This window comes from Ursus americanus, chromosome 18, assembly GCF_024610735.1.
Source record: "Ursus americanus isolate L20-20 chromosome 18, mUrsAme1.1.p, whole genome shotgun sequence".
Lineage (NCBI taxonomy): Eukaryota > Metazoa > Chordata > Mammalia > Carnivora > Ursidae > Ursus > Ursus americanus.
The window spans coordinates 55,420,745-55,440,474 of NC_142144.1; the positions used below are offsets into that span (position 1 = coordinate 55,420,745).

Genomic DNA, 19,730 nt, shown 5'->3' on the forward strand with positions numbered 1-19,730 from the left:
AACCAAACAAAAACCGAAATAACCAAAAGCACGCAAACACCTGAAGAACCGCAACCGGGATCTACACCTGGACAAGTCCTCTGTGGCTTTAGTGGAATAGCTTCCTCTCCCCGCGTGGACCGCTTTCTCCCGGAGCCCGGGGGTCATGCCACCGCCTCCGGGTCGCGGGGTCAGCTCGGTCGCGCCCGGGCAGCTCAGGGTCGCCTCCCAGTTTTCCCTCCCCCCGCCCTGGCTCGCGCGCCTGCACAGCCGCGGCCGCCGCCACCCGGGCCGGCGCTCGGAACATCCCGCGCCACGTCCTCCCCGCCCCGGCTCCCGCCCGTCAGAGCCGGGCCCGCGCCGCTGGCAGCCATCAAGTGGCTCGTTAAGGAAATGCAGGTGAGTGCGTGCGGCGGAGCGGCTGCTGCTGGAGACGTGGGGTGTGTGCCTGTGTGTGCGAGCGGGAGGAAGAGGGAGCGCGAGCCAGCGAGCGAGTGCGGGAGCGGCCGGGAGATGCTCGCCGCCTCTGCTCCCCGCCCCGCCGCGCCCGCGCCCGCACCCGGCGGCCCGAGCGCGTGGGGCAGCGCCTCGCCCTGACAGCCGCTCGCCTTCCCGCGGTCTCGGCGGCAGCTCGGCCGGCCGCCCGCGGCCTCCCCCCAGCCGGCGGTCCCCTCCCTGCCGGAGCCTTCCCGCTGCTCCTCCTCCTCCTCCTCCTCTGCCTCCTCCCCTCGCGCGCCGCTGACAGGCAGCCTCGGCGGGGAGAGTGCAGGTACTTTGCCTTCAGAATAATTTGCAGGACCCAAGCAAGCTTTCGGAGCGCCCTTATTTTCTTCGGTCGTTGCCCCCTCCCTCCGGAAAAGAAGATCCCACTTTTGAAACAAGCAGCACCCGAAGCACCCTCCCCAAGCCAAAGCCAGACGGGCTGCTGTGCATGTGCTGTCCTTTCTTGCAGTTTATTACGGGCCTGTGTGGAATAGAAAGACAATTCTTTATTTGACTGGTAGGAAAGAAAAGAGAAGACTCCTCAGGGTTTCCAAGGAGGACTGGAGCGGCTGCTTTAGTAAGTAAACTGTGCTTTTGTATTTCTTTTCTCTAAAGTGAGGCATATGCTGAATGCTCTCCCTTCAAATGTGGTATAGACACAGTTCGTTTTACCGGGGACGAAGTTGACTTATATAACTTAAGCAGTTCTTAATTGAGAAGTGGTTTTAATTTTTTTTTCTTTTTTCTTTCTTTCTTCTTCTTTTTTTTTTTTTTTTTTTTTGAAGAGCACTGAAAAGACTTCAGTGTGGGGAACCTTACTGGGGATCTGATTTTTAAACGTTTATTGTTCAAGGGCTGTTGGAAGCTGGCTTGTGAAACGTTGGTTGGTTCTAAGATTTGAGGATGGTTATCTAGAAAAAGCTTGAGAATTCTAACCTGGTTCACTTCTCCTGCTACCTTCCACCTCAACCTTAATCCACACCAACTCCCATCGTTCTCTGACTTCACTTGGTTGCTTGCTTTATCTTTAGTCCTGAAGACAGCTTGCCAAAAAATTGGGTCAAGGGAAAGTTAATAAAGATGGTTTGAAAGACTGGGAGAAAATCCTGTTGAGGTTTCTAATGCTTGTAGGTTCATGAGATGTGGAAGAAAATCCTGGAACTAGGCTGGTTTGGATAATCTGGAAGAAATTAATTTGGAGAGGGAATGTGAAAAATGCTTTGGAGAGGGTAGGAGCTGAGGCTGTGACTTTGACACAGCAGGTTATAAACTGTGACAGGGGCTCAGCAGCCAGTGACAGGCTTAAGGTGTCTCCTAGGGCTGAATATCTCTGCATCAAAAACTTTTGAAGGCAGTATTCCTCTTGGGGCTAACATCACCATGTCAGTAGCTGCAGCATTTCTGTAAAAACAAGTAGGACACTCTTCCTCTTCTGTGAAAGGGTTAATGATATATTTAAAAAGAATAAAAGATATACAGTCTAACATTTGCCAATATATTGTAATATCTAAATAAAACCTTTATGTTGTGTCAGTAAAAATATAGTTGAGTCAGTTTGTTTTGCACAAGAGGGAGAGAATCAATAACATTTCAGCATTTTTTTCTTTATTACTGCCAAATGGACTCGGAATCTAATTCTTCTTGCATTGTTACATATACAGTAGATACAGTAGGAATTGCAATTTAGATACAACAAAGCTGATTTTTAACAAAGTCAAAGTTCTCTGACATAATAGCATTCATGCTGACTAGTGTAGAATAGTAATTTAAAAAGTTTGTTTTATCTTTAACTTTCAATTTTCTGTCTCAGTGTATAGCACACTTTTACAAGCAAATGTCTTTAAGTTATTAACCAGATTGAAAATTAAAGCCACTTATCTCGCAGATATTTTTTTTTTCAACAGAACACCTTACCATCAAATAAAACCTAAGGGCTCTCTCATATTTAATTGATGATAATGATAAAGTAAAAAAAAAAGTTATCTTTATATTTACTCAAAGGAGTATATAAAAGTGGAAATATTCATTTGGTATTGATTTTTAAAATTTTAAGAGTAAACTAATGGACAATGGTTTTAAAAAAGGAAAGATCTTTTAGAGTTTCTATGGTTCTTCAATGTCAAAAGCTCTGAATATCTTGGGACATAAGTTTTTAGGGTAATGAAATAACAGTAGGACAGTTGATGAATTTGTTGACTTGAGGTTATAATATATGGAAATCATTTGGGAAAGATATGCCATTGTTTCTTGTGTATTACTTTATTTTCTATCCAAATGAGTTTCTTAGAGGTATTGTTATTCTCAGTTGCCATCTCTGCTATTGTTTTAAAATGAATTTAAGTAACTTAAAATCAAACCCTTGCTTGATCAGATTTGTAAAGCATATGACCTCTACTTACTTGTGACCTCAAATATCTGATGTTTGAAAATTTTTTTTTTTTGAAAAATAAAAGGTAAGAGTGTATTGAAGTAGCCAATTTTAGGAGTTGTTCAAACATGTTATTATATATATTATTATAAGACACATTTTCCATAGTAGAAAAGACATGACGGAATTGTTGATCCTGTTCAAATTGCTGAAAGCAAAGATTTACAATTAACAGGAAAATTAATGTGATACACATTCTGCCTGTGTTCTAATTATGTTATAGTGCTAAGGAAGATAGCCTGAATTAAAACCATTTCTAGTCAAGCTTGCACATATTATATTTGATCACTTTCAAAAAACTCAAAACTGGATGGGGAGATTAAATTGTTGGATTTTTGTTTTGTTTTGTTTTCTTGGTTTCTTCTTTCTTTCTTTCTTTCTTTCTTTCTTTCTTTCTTTCTTTTCTTTTCTTTTCTTTTCTTTTCTTTCTTTCTTTTCCATCAGTTTTCTATGCAATACAGAGGTGGTTGCAACTTTAAAGTTGAAAAAAGAAAGTTGCTAGTGTCAGCAGTAATGTGTTTTATTATGCAATTGTTCTTGTTATTCAGATCAGATAATGGCCCTATGAAATACATAAGCAGTCTGCAGGGAATGAATGATTAATTCTTGCAACGTGTGCTTACTAAAGGATTTCTTACTAATAAAGTGCTATATACCTGCATTTGCTTACAGTTGCAGTTGGTGAAGGCAAACATACTTTTCTTTTCCTTTAATACTAACACAGAATTTACAGGTCTAGTCCTGTCTGTAGTAACTTAAAGGTGATTTCGTGGAACACATGATCTTATATTTCATAGAACCCTTTGGATATATATAATTGCTATTTACTTAAAACAATTGATTTAGAAAGTAAAGTGTTGTTAATTAAATGTAATACTAAAAGACTGAACTATTAAAAATTTTGTGTTTCCCTCAATGGAATGACATTCTGTCTCTCCTGTGTATTACTATTTGGGTACGGATGCAAACTGCAAGAGCGAACGACGTGTTTCTTTAGTAATTTAAAGTGTAAGAGAAAAGTTAATATATTGTTAGTTGTATAAAATAATTAGCTACTCTGTTAAAAATTTGGGAATGGTTAATAGTGCACATGACAATTGTGGTAAATTGGGTAAATTGTTTTGCAGTTAGAGGTGTATCTCTGATTAACTTTCAATATCTTTGTATTTCTAAGACTGGATTATAGGTGAAGGTGGGAAATGGATGGATTTTATGTGGTGATTTGAGAACAGGTGACCTGAAATGCATACTACACATTTTAAACTTACCTACTCAATGTCTTCTGTTTTTAGAAATTTCTAAAAAATGTGATTTTCAAAATTGCCTAATTGAGTATATCAATATACATCTTCTCATACCCTTTTGGTATCACATTTAATACAACAAATAACTTTATTTCAAGACTCCTCTGTTGTTTGGAGAAAATAGCTATTTCAGTAGTATTATTTTGGACTTACACTTATACTGAATTTAATAAATTTTAACAACGCAAATTATATTGATAGTATATATTTGATAATACTAATTTAAGAGTTATAGTGAAAATTGGATGAGTAGGATTTTGTATCCAGTTGAGTGCCATTTCAATTTATCTCCTTGTATATTTAAGTGCAAATTTTTTATGACTAGTGTCAGTTCACCGGGTTTTAATCAGGCTGTTCAAAAGCAATTTGGCATCCATAAAGAATAAATGAATTTCCACTGGTGGAATCAATGTGGAAGTTAACTGGTTATGTTTTTTCAAACTCTTTAAAAATGTGTTGAATGAAAGAAAATGAAGAATCAAAAATGAACATTGCTCATTAGGTGAACACTTATATGATTGTAGAATCAAAGGTTTTGAGTTTTTCTTTCTTCTTTATAATTGGCAGTGTGACTCCAGGGAGGTAACTTGAACTCTCCAGGTTTTCTCCTCTGTCCAGTAGAGAAACTGACCTACAATTTGAGACCATTTAAATTCCAAAATCTCATGGAACAAGATAATATAACTAGTAATACAATTAATAGTACCATTTGCCAAATTGTTAGATTATACTGTGGTACTTTGAGAACCCAAAGAGGAGTTGTGGCAGCCATCTTGTTTGGAGAAGGGCTAAGGATATTGTCCCCAAGCCATACTGGAGGTGACTGGACCCTGTTGCTACGTGGATTAAATGTTTATGTGGAAGAGGAGGATGGAGAGTATGGAAGGAAAGGAGTGGATTAAAATTCCTCTAAACCACCCTTTCCTCTAGCTACTGAAAAATATTTTATAAGTATTTTTGGATTTGTTGATCAATTTAATACTAACAGGGTATGAGAAGATAAAAATAAAAGAAATTTCTTAGTGTCTTTTGACTTTCTTTTCTTCTCCTGCTAGTTTGTTTATTATATATTCTATTTTATAATATCATGTTTAGATTAATATGCACAATTTAAGTAAACTTTTTATTTCCCTGAGATACATGTTATAGACTGTCACAGCTAGAAGTAAGCAAATAAAAATTTATTTCAGCCCCTGTATTTTAAAGAGGAAACTAAAGACTTCAGAGATTAAAAACTATAAAGGTGACATATACTTCCCAAGTTCATGGAGAGGTTTTACATCACAAAGCAGTAGTATCTAAGATGATATATTGACAAGTAAATACATAAGCAATAATTTATATACTTGTTAGTAAATTATCAATAAAATAATTCCAATTGATGATGTATGATACATTTATCTAAAAAGATTTTATAATGAAAAAGCTTCTAATCATGGAAAATGAACACAGAAAAAGAATATATGTAATGTTAATTTTGAGTGCTTGCTTTTCTTATAGAAAACCAAGATTGTATTCCTAGATAGAATTGATGAAATTGAAAAGTCTTTTCTCCTCTAAGAAAATCAGTGTGTCCAATTTTTTCCTTTTCTGATATAAATATTTGGGTGGTAGCAAGTGGACTTCTAACTCCATAAAATGTTTTATATTTTAAATCATTGGACAATGGGAAATCATGCAGTATTTAAAATTTATTTACTTCTGAATGCAAGGTATAGCTGATTAATTAGCTTATTTGCTTTCCATTTTCTGTGTTTGGTTGCATGCATGTGCACATGTGTGTTTAAGCACAGGTATTCAAGATGGAACTTAGTGAAAATGGTGCACTTAAAATTGTGGGAGTGTATGTATAATAATTGAATAGTCAAAGAGAAATAACATGTTAGGGTATGATATATCAAATTGCTCTCTGATTCTTAAATCAAATGAAAGTTCAACAGTATACCATATTACCAGGCTCTTGCCTTGTTTAATAAGCCCATATATTTTCTAAATACCACATTATAATAATTAAATATTCTTAAGGTTGAGATTATAGAATTGAGGAGAACATAATTGTTGTTCTTTCACATTTATTATTACAAACCTTACTTACCTGGTTTAGTATATGTACTTACATTAGGTGCTAAAAAAGGAAAGGAAAAAAATTGATATTTGATTATGACATGGTTAGTTACTTAAAAGCTGCCATCGTTAATCTCAAATTAAATTTAATGTATTATTTTAACTTGGATACCTTCTTATAATTCATTGCATATTTGATTTACTTTGTAAGGGAACAATAAATGTATTACACTTAAACACAGAATTAGTGAATTTGTTAACATTCCTTTTAAGCATGCAATTATTTAACTAATCAGCTATACAAGTCTATTAATGCATTTATTCTGTTGGGACTGCTGTGAATTATGCTTTTAAAAAAACTATCCAAAGTTATATTCTCAAGTGTAGTTTGTATTAAAAAGGGGGCCCCATCAACAGGTACATGAAAAAACAAAACCGGGCAAGTCTTTACAATCGAGGTCAGAAATTCTACTTAGAAGTAGAATAAAGGATGAAGAGGGGAGAGGATGGAGAAAGGAGAGACTTGTTAATCTTGCTCCAGGGACAGTATTCTTCCATTTTTTATTTTTCCCACGAATGGGTTTCAAAATCAGAGATACGACTTTTCACTTTGGGATAAATGGCCATCTAATTAACAAGGAATCTGGCTCTTACTAAACTGTGCCATACTTTCAGTTTATTCCATTGTTACCTTGTATCATCTGGAGCCATTGAGAAGGCCAGTTTATCAGTTCATGATCTGCATTATGTCTTCCTTTCATTTTGTCGCGGGAATTAAGGGCAGGACAATAATTCAGGTATCATAGTCATATTTCTACTCCCGGAAGTTACATTCTCTCTTGTTTCCTAACTTCCATGCATTTTCAAGTCAGAGTCTGTATTTAGTGGTATACAACATATTATTTGTCCCCATATATTTATTCAGTATCCCATGTACCAAGGAGTGCTGAGTAAAACACTCATAAGCCAGCAGTCTAAAGCTGCCTAAATTGTGACCATCCTATATTCTTATGAAATGTTTCCCCATTATCAAGATTTTTTTTTTTTTTTGATTCCATGGAGAAAATAGAATTTCCCCAAAGAATCTTTCTGTTTAAGTCACAGAGAAGTTTCCAGGTACATGTCTTCTTTTGCCATTTTTCTCCTCTCGTTCACTGTCGTCCTGAGTCAAAGCCATCTTTTATGGAAGCCGGGTGGAATCCTTTTTGCTTATTTAGCAGCTGCAGGCCATGCTGTATTCCACTGGAATTAATTGACACCCTTCATCATCTTCAAAGCTTTATTATTTCAATGCTAATTCTTCAGGTGCTCCACTCCCCAAAGTTCTAGAAAAAGGAAAAGGCATGGTAAGCATATCACTATACCATCCTCATATCTTCAAGAACAGGAAGCCCCAGTAAATCTCCAGACCACTGTAGCAGTTCACAAGACATGTATCAATGTCTTATATTTCCAAATTCATACGATAATAATACAAGTTAATGTCAAGGCTCATGTTGTTATTCTAGCTATAACCAAAGCATCATAGAAGTGCACTGGTTTTCTCAGGAAAGAGAACAGACAGAAAAAAGAGAAAATTCTGCCTGTACATTTTGATTTGTGTGTTATTTTTGTAAAAGGCCTTATAATATGTATGTTGGATCAAATAACCAAAGAAGGCGGCAAAAGTGTAATTTAAATTTTTAGAAACTTAACTGGGATTGTTATGCATATTTGGAGTTAAAAAATTACCCAAATTCACCTCTTGATTTCTCTAGCATAAGTAATGGAAACATTTCTGACTTAATTTTAAAGAGTTTCCCTTTGTATTCCCTCTAAAAACCTTATCAAAGTTTCACTGTTCGTACTACTTAACAGGAACATTTGAAAAGCAGTGCCAATATAATATACTGTTTCACTCTCAAAGGCTCTTCTATATTTCTAAATTTTAACGCTGGGCTGTGTACATCACAAAAAGGAAAATTTTTTTTGCTGCCATTTGTTACTTCCCATTATATTATATAATATACTCAATTAGTTCTTAATTAATATTTATTTGTGGTATTTACTTCAGTGGATCATTGCTTGCAATTTTAGTGTGTAAGGATGTCTGGTGGCTTCTCCTCTGAATGGATGTGTTCATTCTGTGTCCTAGGTGCTATCCATTTGTTTCCTCCTAGGATACCTATGTGGTTAGCTCTGTAAGACATGGCTTATCCTCATCATTTTTACCTGTGTGGTTGAAGACAGTAGGGCTTTCTTGCGGTAAAATTGTGTGCTCTCAAGGACTGAATTCAGCACCTCAATATCCCTTTTCTCTGCCCCTCAGGAAGGCATGCCTTCCTGTTGTTTTTCAGGGGTTTGAAACCTTCCTACCTTCCTATGTACCCCTTCCATTGTGGGAACTTAACAACATAAATTACACATTTGCTAAAACACATTGATAATTACTGGAATACTTACTAGAATTATTCTAATTGTAATATATAGAACAGTATGTATGTTATATACAGTATACACACAGGCACACGCACACATGCACACTTTTTTTAGAGAAAGGAATTTCAGGCAATATCCTAGAATGATTGGGTGTAAAATCTTATGTAGGCTGAACCTGGAGATCAATCCATTTAGGAGGTCAGACAAGATCATATGGTTTCCCCTTGGGCAGGCTGCTTTTGTCTTACTTAACAGGCTTGTCTCTTCTCAGTTGTTTCTACTGCCAAGTTTCCCTTTCCCACCCATTTCCTTTGTCCCTAATGGGAACCCAGTATTGTAATAATGCAGGGATGACTCTGTTGGGCACATGAGAGTATAAAAGTGTATGCTGTTAAGATTTTTAAATAGATATTGCCATTGTTTGTATTGCACATTTCCTTTACAGTTCATTTGTCCCTCTCATTGATAAAACAATCTGCATTACATAAATAGTCCATCACTTATGATGGCACTCAAAGAAGGAAGCAATTTTTTTCCTCATCAGAGATGGCCTCAGGGTCTTATTTTTCTCTTGGGTTTTGGATTTGTGTGTGTGCGTGCCATAGCACCTTCTCATGAGCTCTGAAAATACCTTCAGATAGCGGTAACTATGCTAGCTAACATTTATTGATTTTATTATAGTCCAGTCATTATTTTAAATGCTTTACATGCATTAACTCATTTATTCCCACATCAGCCCTGTGAGGTTGGTACAGTTATTATCTTTAATTTACAGATGAGGAAACTAAAGTACATAGAAGCTACGTAAACTTGCTCAAGGTAGCATATCAAGTGCCCTCAGACTGTAGATTCCACATTTTAAACCACTTTGCCATATGGACATTTTGGCACATTGATTTATATGTTTTCTCAGATGTACATTAGTATACAAAAGGAATTCCGTAGGTTCTGTATATCAAAAGTGGAAAAAGTGAGGGACACCAGTTCTGCTTTTATAATACAATTCTTTTCAAATGAAACGAACACAAGTTATCATCAGTAAATAATATACATGAAAAGTATTGTGTTGTGAGGGGAAAGAAACAGGGACAAAACATATCAAGGCAACCTATCGCCACATAGCTGTTCCCAGAGTTAGTGGGTAAGCATGGCACAAATGCTTTTGAGTGTATTCCTTTTCTTCTCTGGAAATTTTTGATCTGGTAGAAAGAGAACCTGATGTGCTCTTTGCTTTTCCCTGGTGCTCCCCTCCAACCTCAGGGCCCTTCCCAGGAGATTGATCCAAGTGGTTCCCACTACTCAGGCCTCTGTAGCTTCTCGGCCATGATTTTATGCTTCATCAGCTGTTTTACACACCTCGCTGCACTTGGTGACTGGTGACCAAGAGCCATACTTTTTGAAAATCAACCAAGATGTTTGAGTCACTTTGTGCTATGTAAAAGGCATAGCAGAGTGGAAATGCAAAGGCAGGGAAGATGAGCTTTGAGTGCACTGTGGAGTTAAATTCAGGGTCAAGAGGGGCTTACCTGACAGCAAATAATATTCAGAGTATTTTGATGCACATTTCCCATAATATTGAAATGAGACTGGCATAATTAACTGATACAAAGTATAATGTAAGGGATGTTAATCATAAGCACTAAGGAAATAAGTGAGGAGAGCCAAAAAATTGATCCTGTAAGAGTCATCTTAATTACAATTATTTGTGTGAACTCTTACTCCTTATGCCTCCTTGCCATGTAGTCTGGGTATTATTTACACAGTTGCATCATATTGGGTTAAATTTGTTGTCAATTTGATTGTAATAGTAAACTACTTTTATTTGCTTATTTTTTGTGCTATATTGATCATGTTTTTCAAATTTTAGTATGACTGCTTGCTTGAAACTGAAAAATATATGGAAGGAATATGAGTTACAACATAAGTCATAATTTAGTGTTCAGATTATAAGAATGGAAAAGTTAAACCATTACCTCTACATTAAGTAAATTAAAGAAAGCTTGAAAAAAGTGATCCTCTGTAAACATTTATTGGATTTCTAATATATGAGGAATGCTCAATGCATATTGATGGAAATCTTGTCCCCTAATTTTGAAAGGACATGAGAAATATCTTTGATGTTCTATAAAATTATCAGAAATGCTGTGTGACGTTTTAAAAATCAAACAAAATAAAACATTAGCTTTGCTCTTTCTCAGCTATTGAATCAACACTTCTTATGTCTTAGGTATATGTTTGTCAAATTATAATTTTAATTAATACCACAAGATGGCAAAACACGTACAAAAATTGCTTTTTTTCCTATACCAGAGGAATACATAATACCAAAAATAGAAAGTTTAAGTTGTTTTATGACTCATATTTCAAGAGGTTCAAACCTCTTCCTTTCAGGTGTGAAAGATACAGAAACACTTAGTGAACAGGGTAATTGGATTATCTTTTAACCCCCTAGGGTCCTAAGGTCTTTCTTCCTTCATGTGTTCTGATTATTTGCCAAGAAAATTCAGTGAATTTTCAGTTGTAAATGAGAATTGAGGAGTGGAAAAGGTGCCAGCCTGGGCGGTTTGATCATACAAACTTGTCCACTGGAGACCTTCACACAACTGCTAAACTGTTAAACTGCTTGTTACAAGCTAGGTTTTGGCCTCCTGTCATTGAAATGCTTGTAAGAAGAATAATGGTCAAGAATGAGAAACAAAGAAGCTTGGAAATGTTTAACACATTGGCAATAATATCTTTTTATTTCTTTGCAATTTACAAAGAAAGAAGACATAATCTTTAGGTTCAGTGTTTTTAAACAGGTGGTCCCAATTATCCTTGAAATATAATATACTCATTATACACAATTTAATTTGGATTAATGATGTGAGTAGAGAAACATAGCTTGGATTGGGTCTCCAAAGGCAAACAGATGTAATAAGTGCTGGTAATTAGCTAAAATAAGCAAAATTTGCAACTCCAAGTGAGTAAAGTTTTTAGAAGTCTTGATTATCTCATCACATTTGTGGCAGTGTCCACATTTAGCTCTGTGGGAGGCCTGTTGTAAAATGATACCTCTCAGTCACTAAGCTCTATGAAGTCCACATTTATTTCATTTTTTTAATCAAATCTTTCCCCTGGCCATAACTTTGCTTCAGAGTCTTAACAAATTGTCGTAATCCATTTGGGCTGCTATAACGAAAATACCATAGACTGAGTGGCTTATAAACAATAGAAATCTATTTCTCACTGTTCTGGAGCCTGGAAAGTCTGAGATCAAGATACTGGCACATTTTGTATCTAGTGCGAGTCCATTTCCTGGTTCACATACAATCTTCTTGTTGCTGTGTTATTACATGGGGAAGGAGCAAGGAAGCCCTCTGCCGTTTCTTTCTAAGAGCACAAATAGCATTCATGAATGTTCTACCCCATAAGCAAATCACATCCTAAAATTCTTACCTCCAATTACCGTCCAGTATGTTTCAACATACAAATTTTAGGAAAACACAAGCATTCAGTGGAATAAATCTTACCTATATGACTATTTCTCGTTTCCCTATCTTTACCTCATTTCTGTTCTTTTCGCTGCCACCAAAGGATTTTGTTTTTTTCAAAATGCAAATCTGATCATGCTTAAAACATTAAAAGATTCTTTACTCAAAGAAGTATAATGTTAAAAAAAATTTCAGTGTGACATAAAGGTACCTTTATAACCTAGGCTGCAAACAATCTTTTTATCTTTATTTCTTGCCTTCTTTCTACCACCCCACATATTCTGTAATAGATGTATAAATACCCTGAAGTTAAAATTTGAGAAATTTAAGTGGCTTATAATGAAAATGATGATGATGGTGGAGATTTATAACTGCATTTTCTCTGTTGAAAAGGCTGTCTCAAATTTTGTGATGTTATACGTACGTGTCCTTCAGACGTTAATTTTCAATCTTGTTTCAGAGAATCTTGAATATCCTTTTCAGCCAATGACATATACAATAGAATGCCAACTTTTGAGGGACCTCTCTCGCTTTGTGGCTTTGCTCAAGATGAACCACCTACTATATTACTTCTGCAAAACAAATTGATCAGTTTCTTTTGCTTCCCAGCAGCAGCCAGTATCTGCCATACAGAGTAATGATCTCTAGCAAAATTTTATGTTGTGTTTCCCCTGCCAGCTCCAAAGTGGTCAGCCTTTGTTGGCTTACCATCCTGGAACTATGTGGGTTTCTTACTGTAGCCCAGCCCCCATAGCACAGGCTTTTCTGCTCATGGCTTGGCTGAGTGCCAGCTCTTTGTTGCTGGAGATGCTACTGTAACATCTGTTGAGTAAGGCATGTATGTAGTTACTGTCATCAATCTTAAGAATTTGGGTGTACTTTCTAGGTTTGGGGCATGTATGGTACATAACATGAAGTCTGTCTTAAAGAGAATGTTGCAGTTCAAAAAGGGAAATAGCATGTATTTTTTTTAATGTAGCCTTGATACTTCTTATAAAAGAAGCCCCAAAAAACCCTTTGTGGGGTATTTAGATAATATCTGACCGATTTTCTATGGATTTACCAAATAGACATTATTTTTAAAGGAAATTCATTTACATTATGGTTTGAAAAATCATGGATTTTCAGTTAGTAAATTTTGATTGCCTTAGGAAAATACCACAGATTTTAAAGTGATAGATCATCAGGTAAAGTAAATAATGTTGTCACAGTGTCCATCTCGTATTTTTAATTTTTAATTTGAAAATACTGCATGAACACCTTCTTTAGGCCACAAATCCAAAATAATGTGAGTAACTGTGAAAATGTTGATTTTATCCATATTGAAATATTTCTGTGATCTGAAGAACTCATAATATTGGGAAATCTGCTTCTTTGTATTAGTGACTTAAGATAATAATTATTATCAAGTGGAATCTGTTGGGAGACTGAGAGGACTCAGAAGGGTAAAATCTTGTGAGTAGAAGAGGAAAGAATCAAGGTGTTCTGTTATTGGTAAAAACATCACAGAACTGAAGGGAAAAGAGCTTCTTATTGAAAGTAGAGTAACCTTGAATTATTTCAGTCTGGGTAAGATCTTAGAACTGAGTTCTCTGATTAAGTAACTCAACAGCCACACGGTCAGTGGGATAGTTTGGAAAATTATAAATGTTCATGACCAACCTTTAGAAAAAAGTTGGAATATTTGTCCTGGTAGTCAGTTGTTTGTTTGTCTTTTTCTGTGAGATAACCAGTCTACAAATTCTAAGGCCTTTCCTTTCCCTATATTTTGCATCATGCATCAGGATTCCTAATTGATATAAAGTCAAATAAAATTAAAGTTCTTGTTAACCCACATGCTACACTGCAAAAAATAAATTAGTAGCAAAGTAAATAATTATGATTTAAACAGACAACATTCAACATTATACAAATTGGATTACAGACTAAGTTGCTGTAGCCATGAGACCCCAAAGCAAAGTATCTGAAATGAAATGGAATTACTTTTCCCACTTAATAGTCCTAAGGTGAGTGGGCCAGCCTAATGGGATAGTTCGGTTTTCATAAGGGCATTCATGCTCCCAGGCTTCTTCCATTTTGTGGCTCAGCTATGACCTAGAGAATTGTCTTCATCTGCATGTCGTATCTATATCATATATAGATAGGAGGTTAAGGGAAACGGTTTTGCTTTAAGCGAATTTTTGTTCTAATACCATTGAATTTAGTCACAAGGTCATACCTGGCTTCATGGGAAGCGGGGAAATGTAGTACATAACTGAGCAGTCATGTACCTAGCTAAAATTTGGGAGTTGCTGTTATTGAAAGGAGGAAGAGGAAAATAGATATTGAAGGAATTCATATTCTCTGCCTTACACATTGACTCCTCATCTTATCAAAAATTGGTGATAGTTACATTATCTTCCTTTTTCTCTTTATGTCCAGCACTGTTCTCCTTTACTCCTGAATCTAGAACAGATAGTTTAGATGTTTTGTCATCTATACCATAGTTTGGATTAGCAGGAAAAAAATCTAGTGCAAAGCATTTGATTTCGCTAATAAGGAAGAAGAGACCCCATGATGTCCCATGACAAATTCTTATAATTAGTTTTTCAGAAGTAAAGGTGAAAATTAGAACCCAGTTAACTTGACAGTTCATACTTCTGTACAATAAAGAGTGTGACTGGATTTTTGTGTACTTTTGGTTTATTTTCTATGGAGAATCACCTAAAAGAGAATTGTTAGAATGTTGTTCTTTCTTCACCTTCCTTTTCTTTTCATGCTAGCGCAGCTTTCCTTGCTGTGTGAGTGAATGTCAGGCAGAAATCTTGGGCAGAGTCTTAATTCACTTTAAATTATGACACTAGGTCAGTTCTTTTTTTGAGGACACGTCTACTTTGTGCTAGGAAATTCAAAACACATATTTATGATAAAACTGAATATAATGTCTAAGATGAAATCAAAGAATGACTTAATAAAAACATAGAATTGATACTTATGTCTCTTCAGGTTTTGTAAAATTTTTTAAGTTTAGAAAACTGAACCTCAATCTGTGTCTTGCTGGTCACTATCCACAGTGCAGTTGTCTGATAAGAGTGTCTAGGTTTCTGGTGAATCCTGCTGGTAGATTTGATGACAGCAAATGCCTATATCTTGCATCACAACCCATCCATCAGGAATGCATTAGCTTTCATGCACTCTCAGAGAAGAATTATTTAGAAATTGTGCAGAGAATCAGCATAAATTGAAAGCTTATAGCAGGCCCACCTGGAAAGACCCAATATTCAATGGAAGTTATGTTATGTTCTTAATATACACTGTAGGATTACTTATGAGAAAGTATAAACTGCTTTTTGCTGACATTCTAGCCGTAAATAATGCAAGAGTAAACACTTTAATAATTTCAATTAATTCTGAAGTGTAGCTTTAATTTTTCTAATTACAGTCGATATTCCTAAATCTGAGACTTCTGGCGGAAGTTAATGAAATCTTTGCTTACCAATGCAGTTACATTATGGAACTTGCTGTTGAAGTGCAGGGTGCTTTAATTAAAAATATTTTCTAATCTAAAATGAGCTGTTTTTACTCCTTAAAAAAGTTTCAAGTCATGCATTATTTTAAAATGGATATTAAAGGAATCCAACTGTCTTTTTCAATTTCTGTTGATTTGCTATTTTAGTGTTAATAAAATGCCAGTTTTTATTCATGGGTCACATGGTAAATCATTGCAACAGTTTAGTAAATTCATTTGAAGACTAAAACACTGATAGTGCTCACAGTATATTTATACAAAGTATAGATTGTTATAAATTTTCTTTGGATAGACAAAATCAAATAAAAAATTACAGTCTATAAGTAAACTATTTAAAATGTGTGTATGCTAAACATTTAAATGGCAGTCTTGGTAACAAATAATAACATATTTTGGGGAGAAGCTTTGGGGAGGCCCTTTATGTCTTTATTACTATCTGTGCTATTGGTAACAAAGTACAGTTTTTTTTTTTTTAACAATCCTTGGTATCTCATTTGATATGTATAACAAAAAAATTAAAGATTATTGTGTATCTTTGAGAAAGCCTCTGATAAACCATCAGAGAAACTGTTATATAATATTTTTAGCCTAGTTGGAGCAGCCCTCTTAAAAACACCTGTACGTTTTTCATATTTGATTTGATTTACTTGGCAAAAGTTACAAATACTACCTAAGACTTGGTCTTTATTACCAAATATGCCATGGTTGTTTGTTCATGTTATACTCATGTTCATTGCAATGTAACCAAATGTTTTTCTAATATTAAATTAAAATACTCTGAACAAATTACATAGTTCAGCCAATTCTCATATATATGTATACCTTTTCTTTAACTTTCATTCTTGACTACCAGCTTTTCATTTTTTTATATTCTACCAGCTCCTCAGGTGTATATCATTACACCAATTTAGAGTCATAGATAAATTTAATTATAGCTCTGCCTAATAAAAATAACTAATGTACATATTATATTGTGCAAACCCATAGGAAATATTCTAAAGACATTTAAATATGTCTGCCTATTTTTTGTTTCCTTTTACTTTATACTGCCTTAAAAAATTAATCATTGTTTATAACCACACACACACACACACACACACACACACAAAATTACTTTAGAAAAAATCTTATCTTAGTAACTGCCAGACTATAAGGGCCGAATCTAGTGCCTGTGTTTGACAGGGACATAATAAATGTGAGTAAATTAGCATACACACATATGACATATATGTTACATGTTACATATAAATGTAATTTAGTGCTTTTTGGAAATTTTAACAACTTTCTCTTCTTTTTGAGTTCAATGTATGTTCTGTAACTAAATAATAAATTTGATTACAAAACAAGTAGTTCACTATTTTTAAATACAGTGTTTAATAGTCATTTCGATAAGGAAACTGGGCTTTAGAAATACTCAAATTCAGATCACATCTAGGCAGTACTGATTACTAGATTCTTGACCATTAGCAGTTACTAATATCAGCAAACTTCTCTTTTCTTATCTGTAAAGCAAATATCCTATTATGTACTTTAATGAGTTTGTGTAGGATTAAGTCCGAAAGCGAACATGTAAACACATGTGTATATTTGTATGTATGTATGATTATGAAAGCTTTCAAGAAAATTATTTGAAAGGAAAGAAGCTTTAATTATTTTAAAAACCGTGCTAAAAATCACTTGCATTAAAAGGTAAAGGTAGTGATGGGCCTTTCTCTTTTAGATTGTGTAGTCCTTAATTATATGCTGAACCAATGTATATGCACTTTTCTGCTTATTACATGACATCATCCTGTTGTGTTCTTAATTTTTAAAGGCTTAAATTTATTATGACAGAAGTGCTCTGGTATACTAGCTTATCCCCCAAATAAAGTAGCTGTAGCTTGTAGAGATAGTATTTTTTTTAATTTTTAAAAATATTTTATTTATTTATTTGTCAGAGAGAGAGATTGAGCACAAGCAGGGGGGAACAGCAGGCAGAGGGAGAAGCAGGCTCCCTGCTGAGCAAGAAGCCCAATGTGGGACTTGATCCCAGGACCATAGGAAGGCTGAAGGCACACGCTTAACCTACTGAATCACCCAGGTGTCCCTAGAAAAAGTATTTTAAAGTGGAGCTATGTAGTTAGAGTTATGTAATGAATAAGTCACAGAGATGAAAGGTACAGTATAGGGAATATAATCAATGATATTGAAATAGTGTTGTATGGTGACAGATGGTAGCTACTCTTGTGAACACACCATAATGTGTAGAGGTGTAAAATCACTATGTTCTATAACAGAAATTAATGTAATGTTGTCAACTATACTTCAGTAAACTTTTTTCTAAATGAATTAACAAATGTAGGAAAAACTATATCCACAGAGCTAAACTTTATTCATACCAAAGAACTCACAGAGAAGAGAAACTCTGTGTTTGTAATCAACATGAAAAGTTTGTCATTGATAATTCGTCCCTTCAACATTCTCATTGTCAAGCCAAGACAGGTCTATAATCACTCTGGATGAGCCTTCATCTAAGCTCCAGCCCTGGTGTGCTAAAGAAAACTATAAATAGGAATAACCTCTAAAACAGGAAAAAAGAGAAAACAGTCTTTATTTGGTGGAGGAAACTTTTACGTTACACCAAATAATTCATAATGGAGAAGCAATTTATTCAATTACACATTGGAAATCTATTATTCATACAGTGACACTTGTAGGACAAGTGAGGATTCTCACTGCATAAAACATTCTCCGTGTCATAAATGGAAGAAAGTCTTCAGGGATCACTCGTTCCTAAGCCAATGTTAGTGATCTCACACTGTGGAGGTACCGACAGTTCAGTCAGTGTGACAAAGCTATCAGCTGGACTTCACTTCAGAAAACTTACAGTTGGAAGTCACTCTATAAATAATCCTTTAGCACACAACTGAGCAAATAATTTGGATTTTAGTTGATGACTTATTATTTAAATTGTAGAATAAAGATGGAGGATTATAAAGTGTTCATGAAAATGCTAAATACACAATTTGGAAACATAATAATAAGGTAAACCAGCTTCAATAAGTTTAAAATTATATGCATACAGTAAGAGTTGTTGCTGAGCAATTAATGATGTGTATATTCGTCTTGACAAAACCATGAAACATTATGTTGAATAAAAATGGCCATTTTGTTCATTATAAAAAAAGAAAACGAGTATTTTAAGATGCACTTTAAGGTGGACTTTGGAAAACAGCTAATGCAGATCACTCACCCAAGCCCAATTCTAATTTCAACTTATTATAGAAGTATATAATAACATCCTTGAATCAAATTTAAAAAAATCCAGAAGTATCAAATAATGTGGGAAAATTTTGTTTAAGGCGTCGATATGACTCCGATGCTACACAACAGAATGAGCCGGAAAACAAAAGCAAATTGCTTGTGGACCATCAGCTTATCTGGTGATCTAACTGAGAAGGAAACATGGCTTTCTGAAAAGTCCTACTTATGTTTGCTTTACTTTGTAGAAATTTAAAGCCAAGATAGTTTACTGAACTATCACTGATTTTTCTAACTTATTTGGAAGTAATTATTGGTTATTTGAGGGAAAATTCGTGTAAAGCTATTCAATTAGTTGCAAATTGCCTCATTATCTTTTATAGTTCATCTGTTTTTATTTTTAATTTACTTTTCACCGTTAATTTTCTTTAATTAGCAATTAACATTAAAAAAAATTCTTTAGATCAGCTGCCTAGATAATTAATACAGTCCATGGATTTCTATAGAGACAATAATATGTTAAAGGATGCTTTGATTTGACCTAAGCCTCATTTTTTTCTCCTGAAAATGGTACCAGTACGGAGTTAGACAAGAACCACACAATACAAGTAAATTGGTTATTTTAAATTCTGAGGTTACCATATGGCTTAATTATGTACTATAAAATGTTATTATTTGAATAATTAAGTCAACTTGTCATTAAGCTCTTTTTGGGGATAAAAAACTAAGAAAACTCTCCTGAGTCTTGTCCCCCCAACTCCTTGACAACGTGAAAGTAAAATTTGTTTCACTTTTACCTCTTTATACTGCAAATAATTCCTTAAAGAAGAGGC

The 19,730-nt window shown here is 35.0% G+C and overlaps 1 protein-coding gene across 13 annotated transcripts in view; it reads left to right on the forward strand.

Annotated features, from left to right (window-relative positions):
- The first annotated feature begins 709 nt into the window (after nucleotides 1-709).
- The window catches only part of PTPRD (protein tyrosine phosphatase receptor type D), a 2,182,843-nt gene continuing 2,163,822 nt past the window's right edge, over nucleotides 710-19,730 (forward strand). For all 13 annotated transcript variants that reach the window (XM_087869643.1, XM_045780711.2, XM_087869649.1 and 10 more), the window contains exon 1: nucleotides 710-1,039. The gene's annotated coding sequence lies outside the window, so the exon portion shown is untranslated. The remainder of the gene's footprint in view (nucleotides 1,040-19,730) is intronic.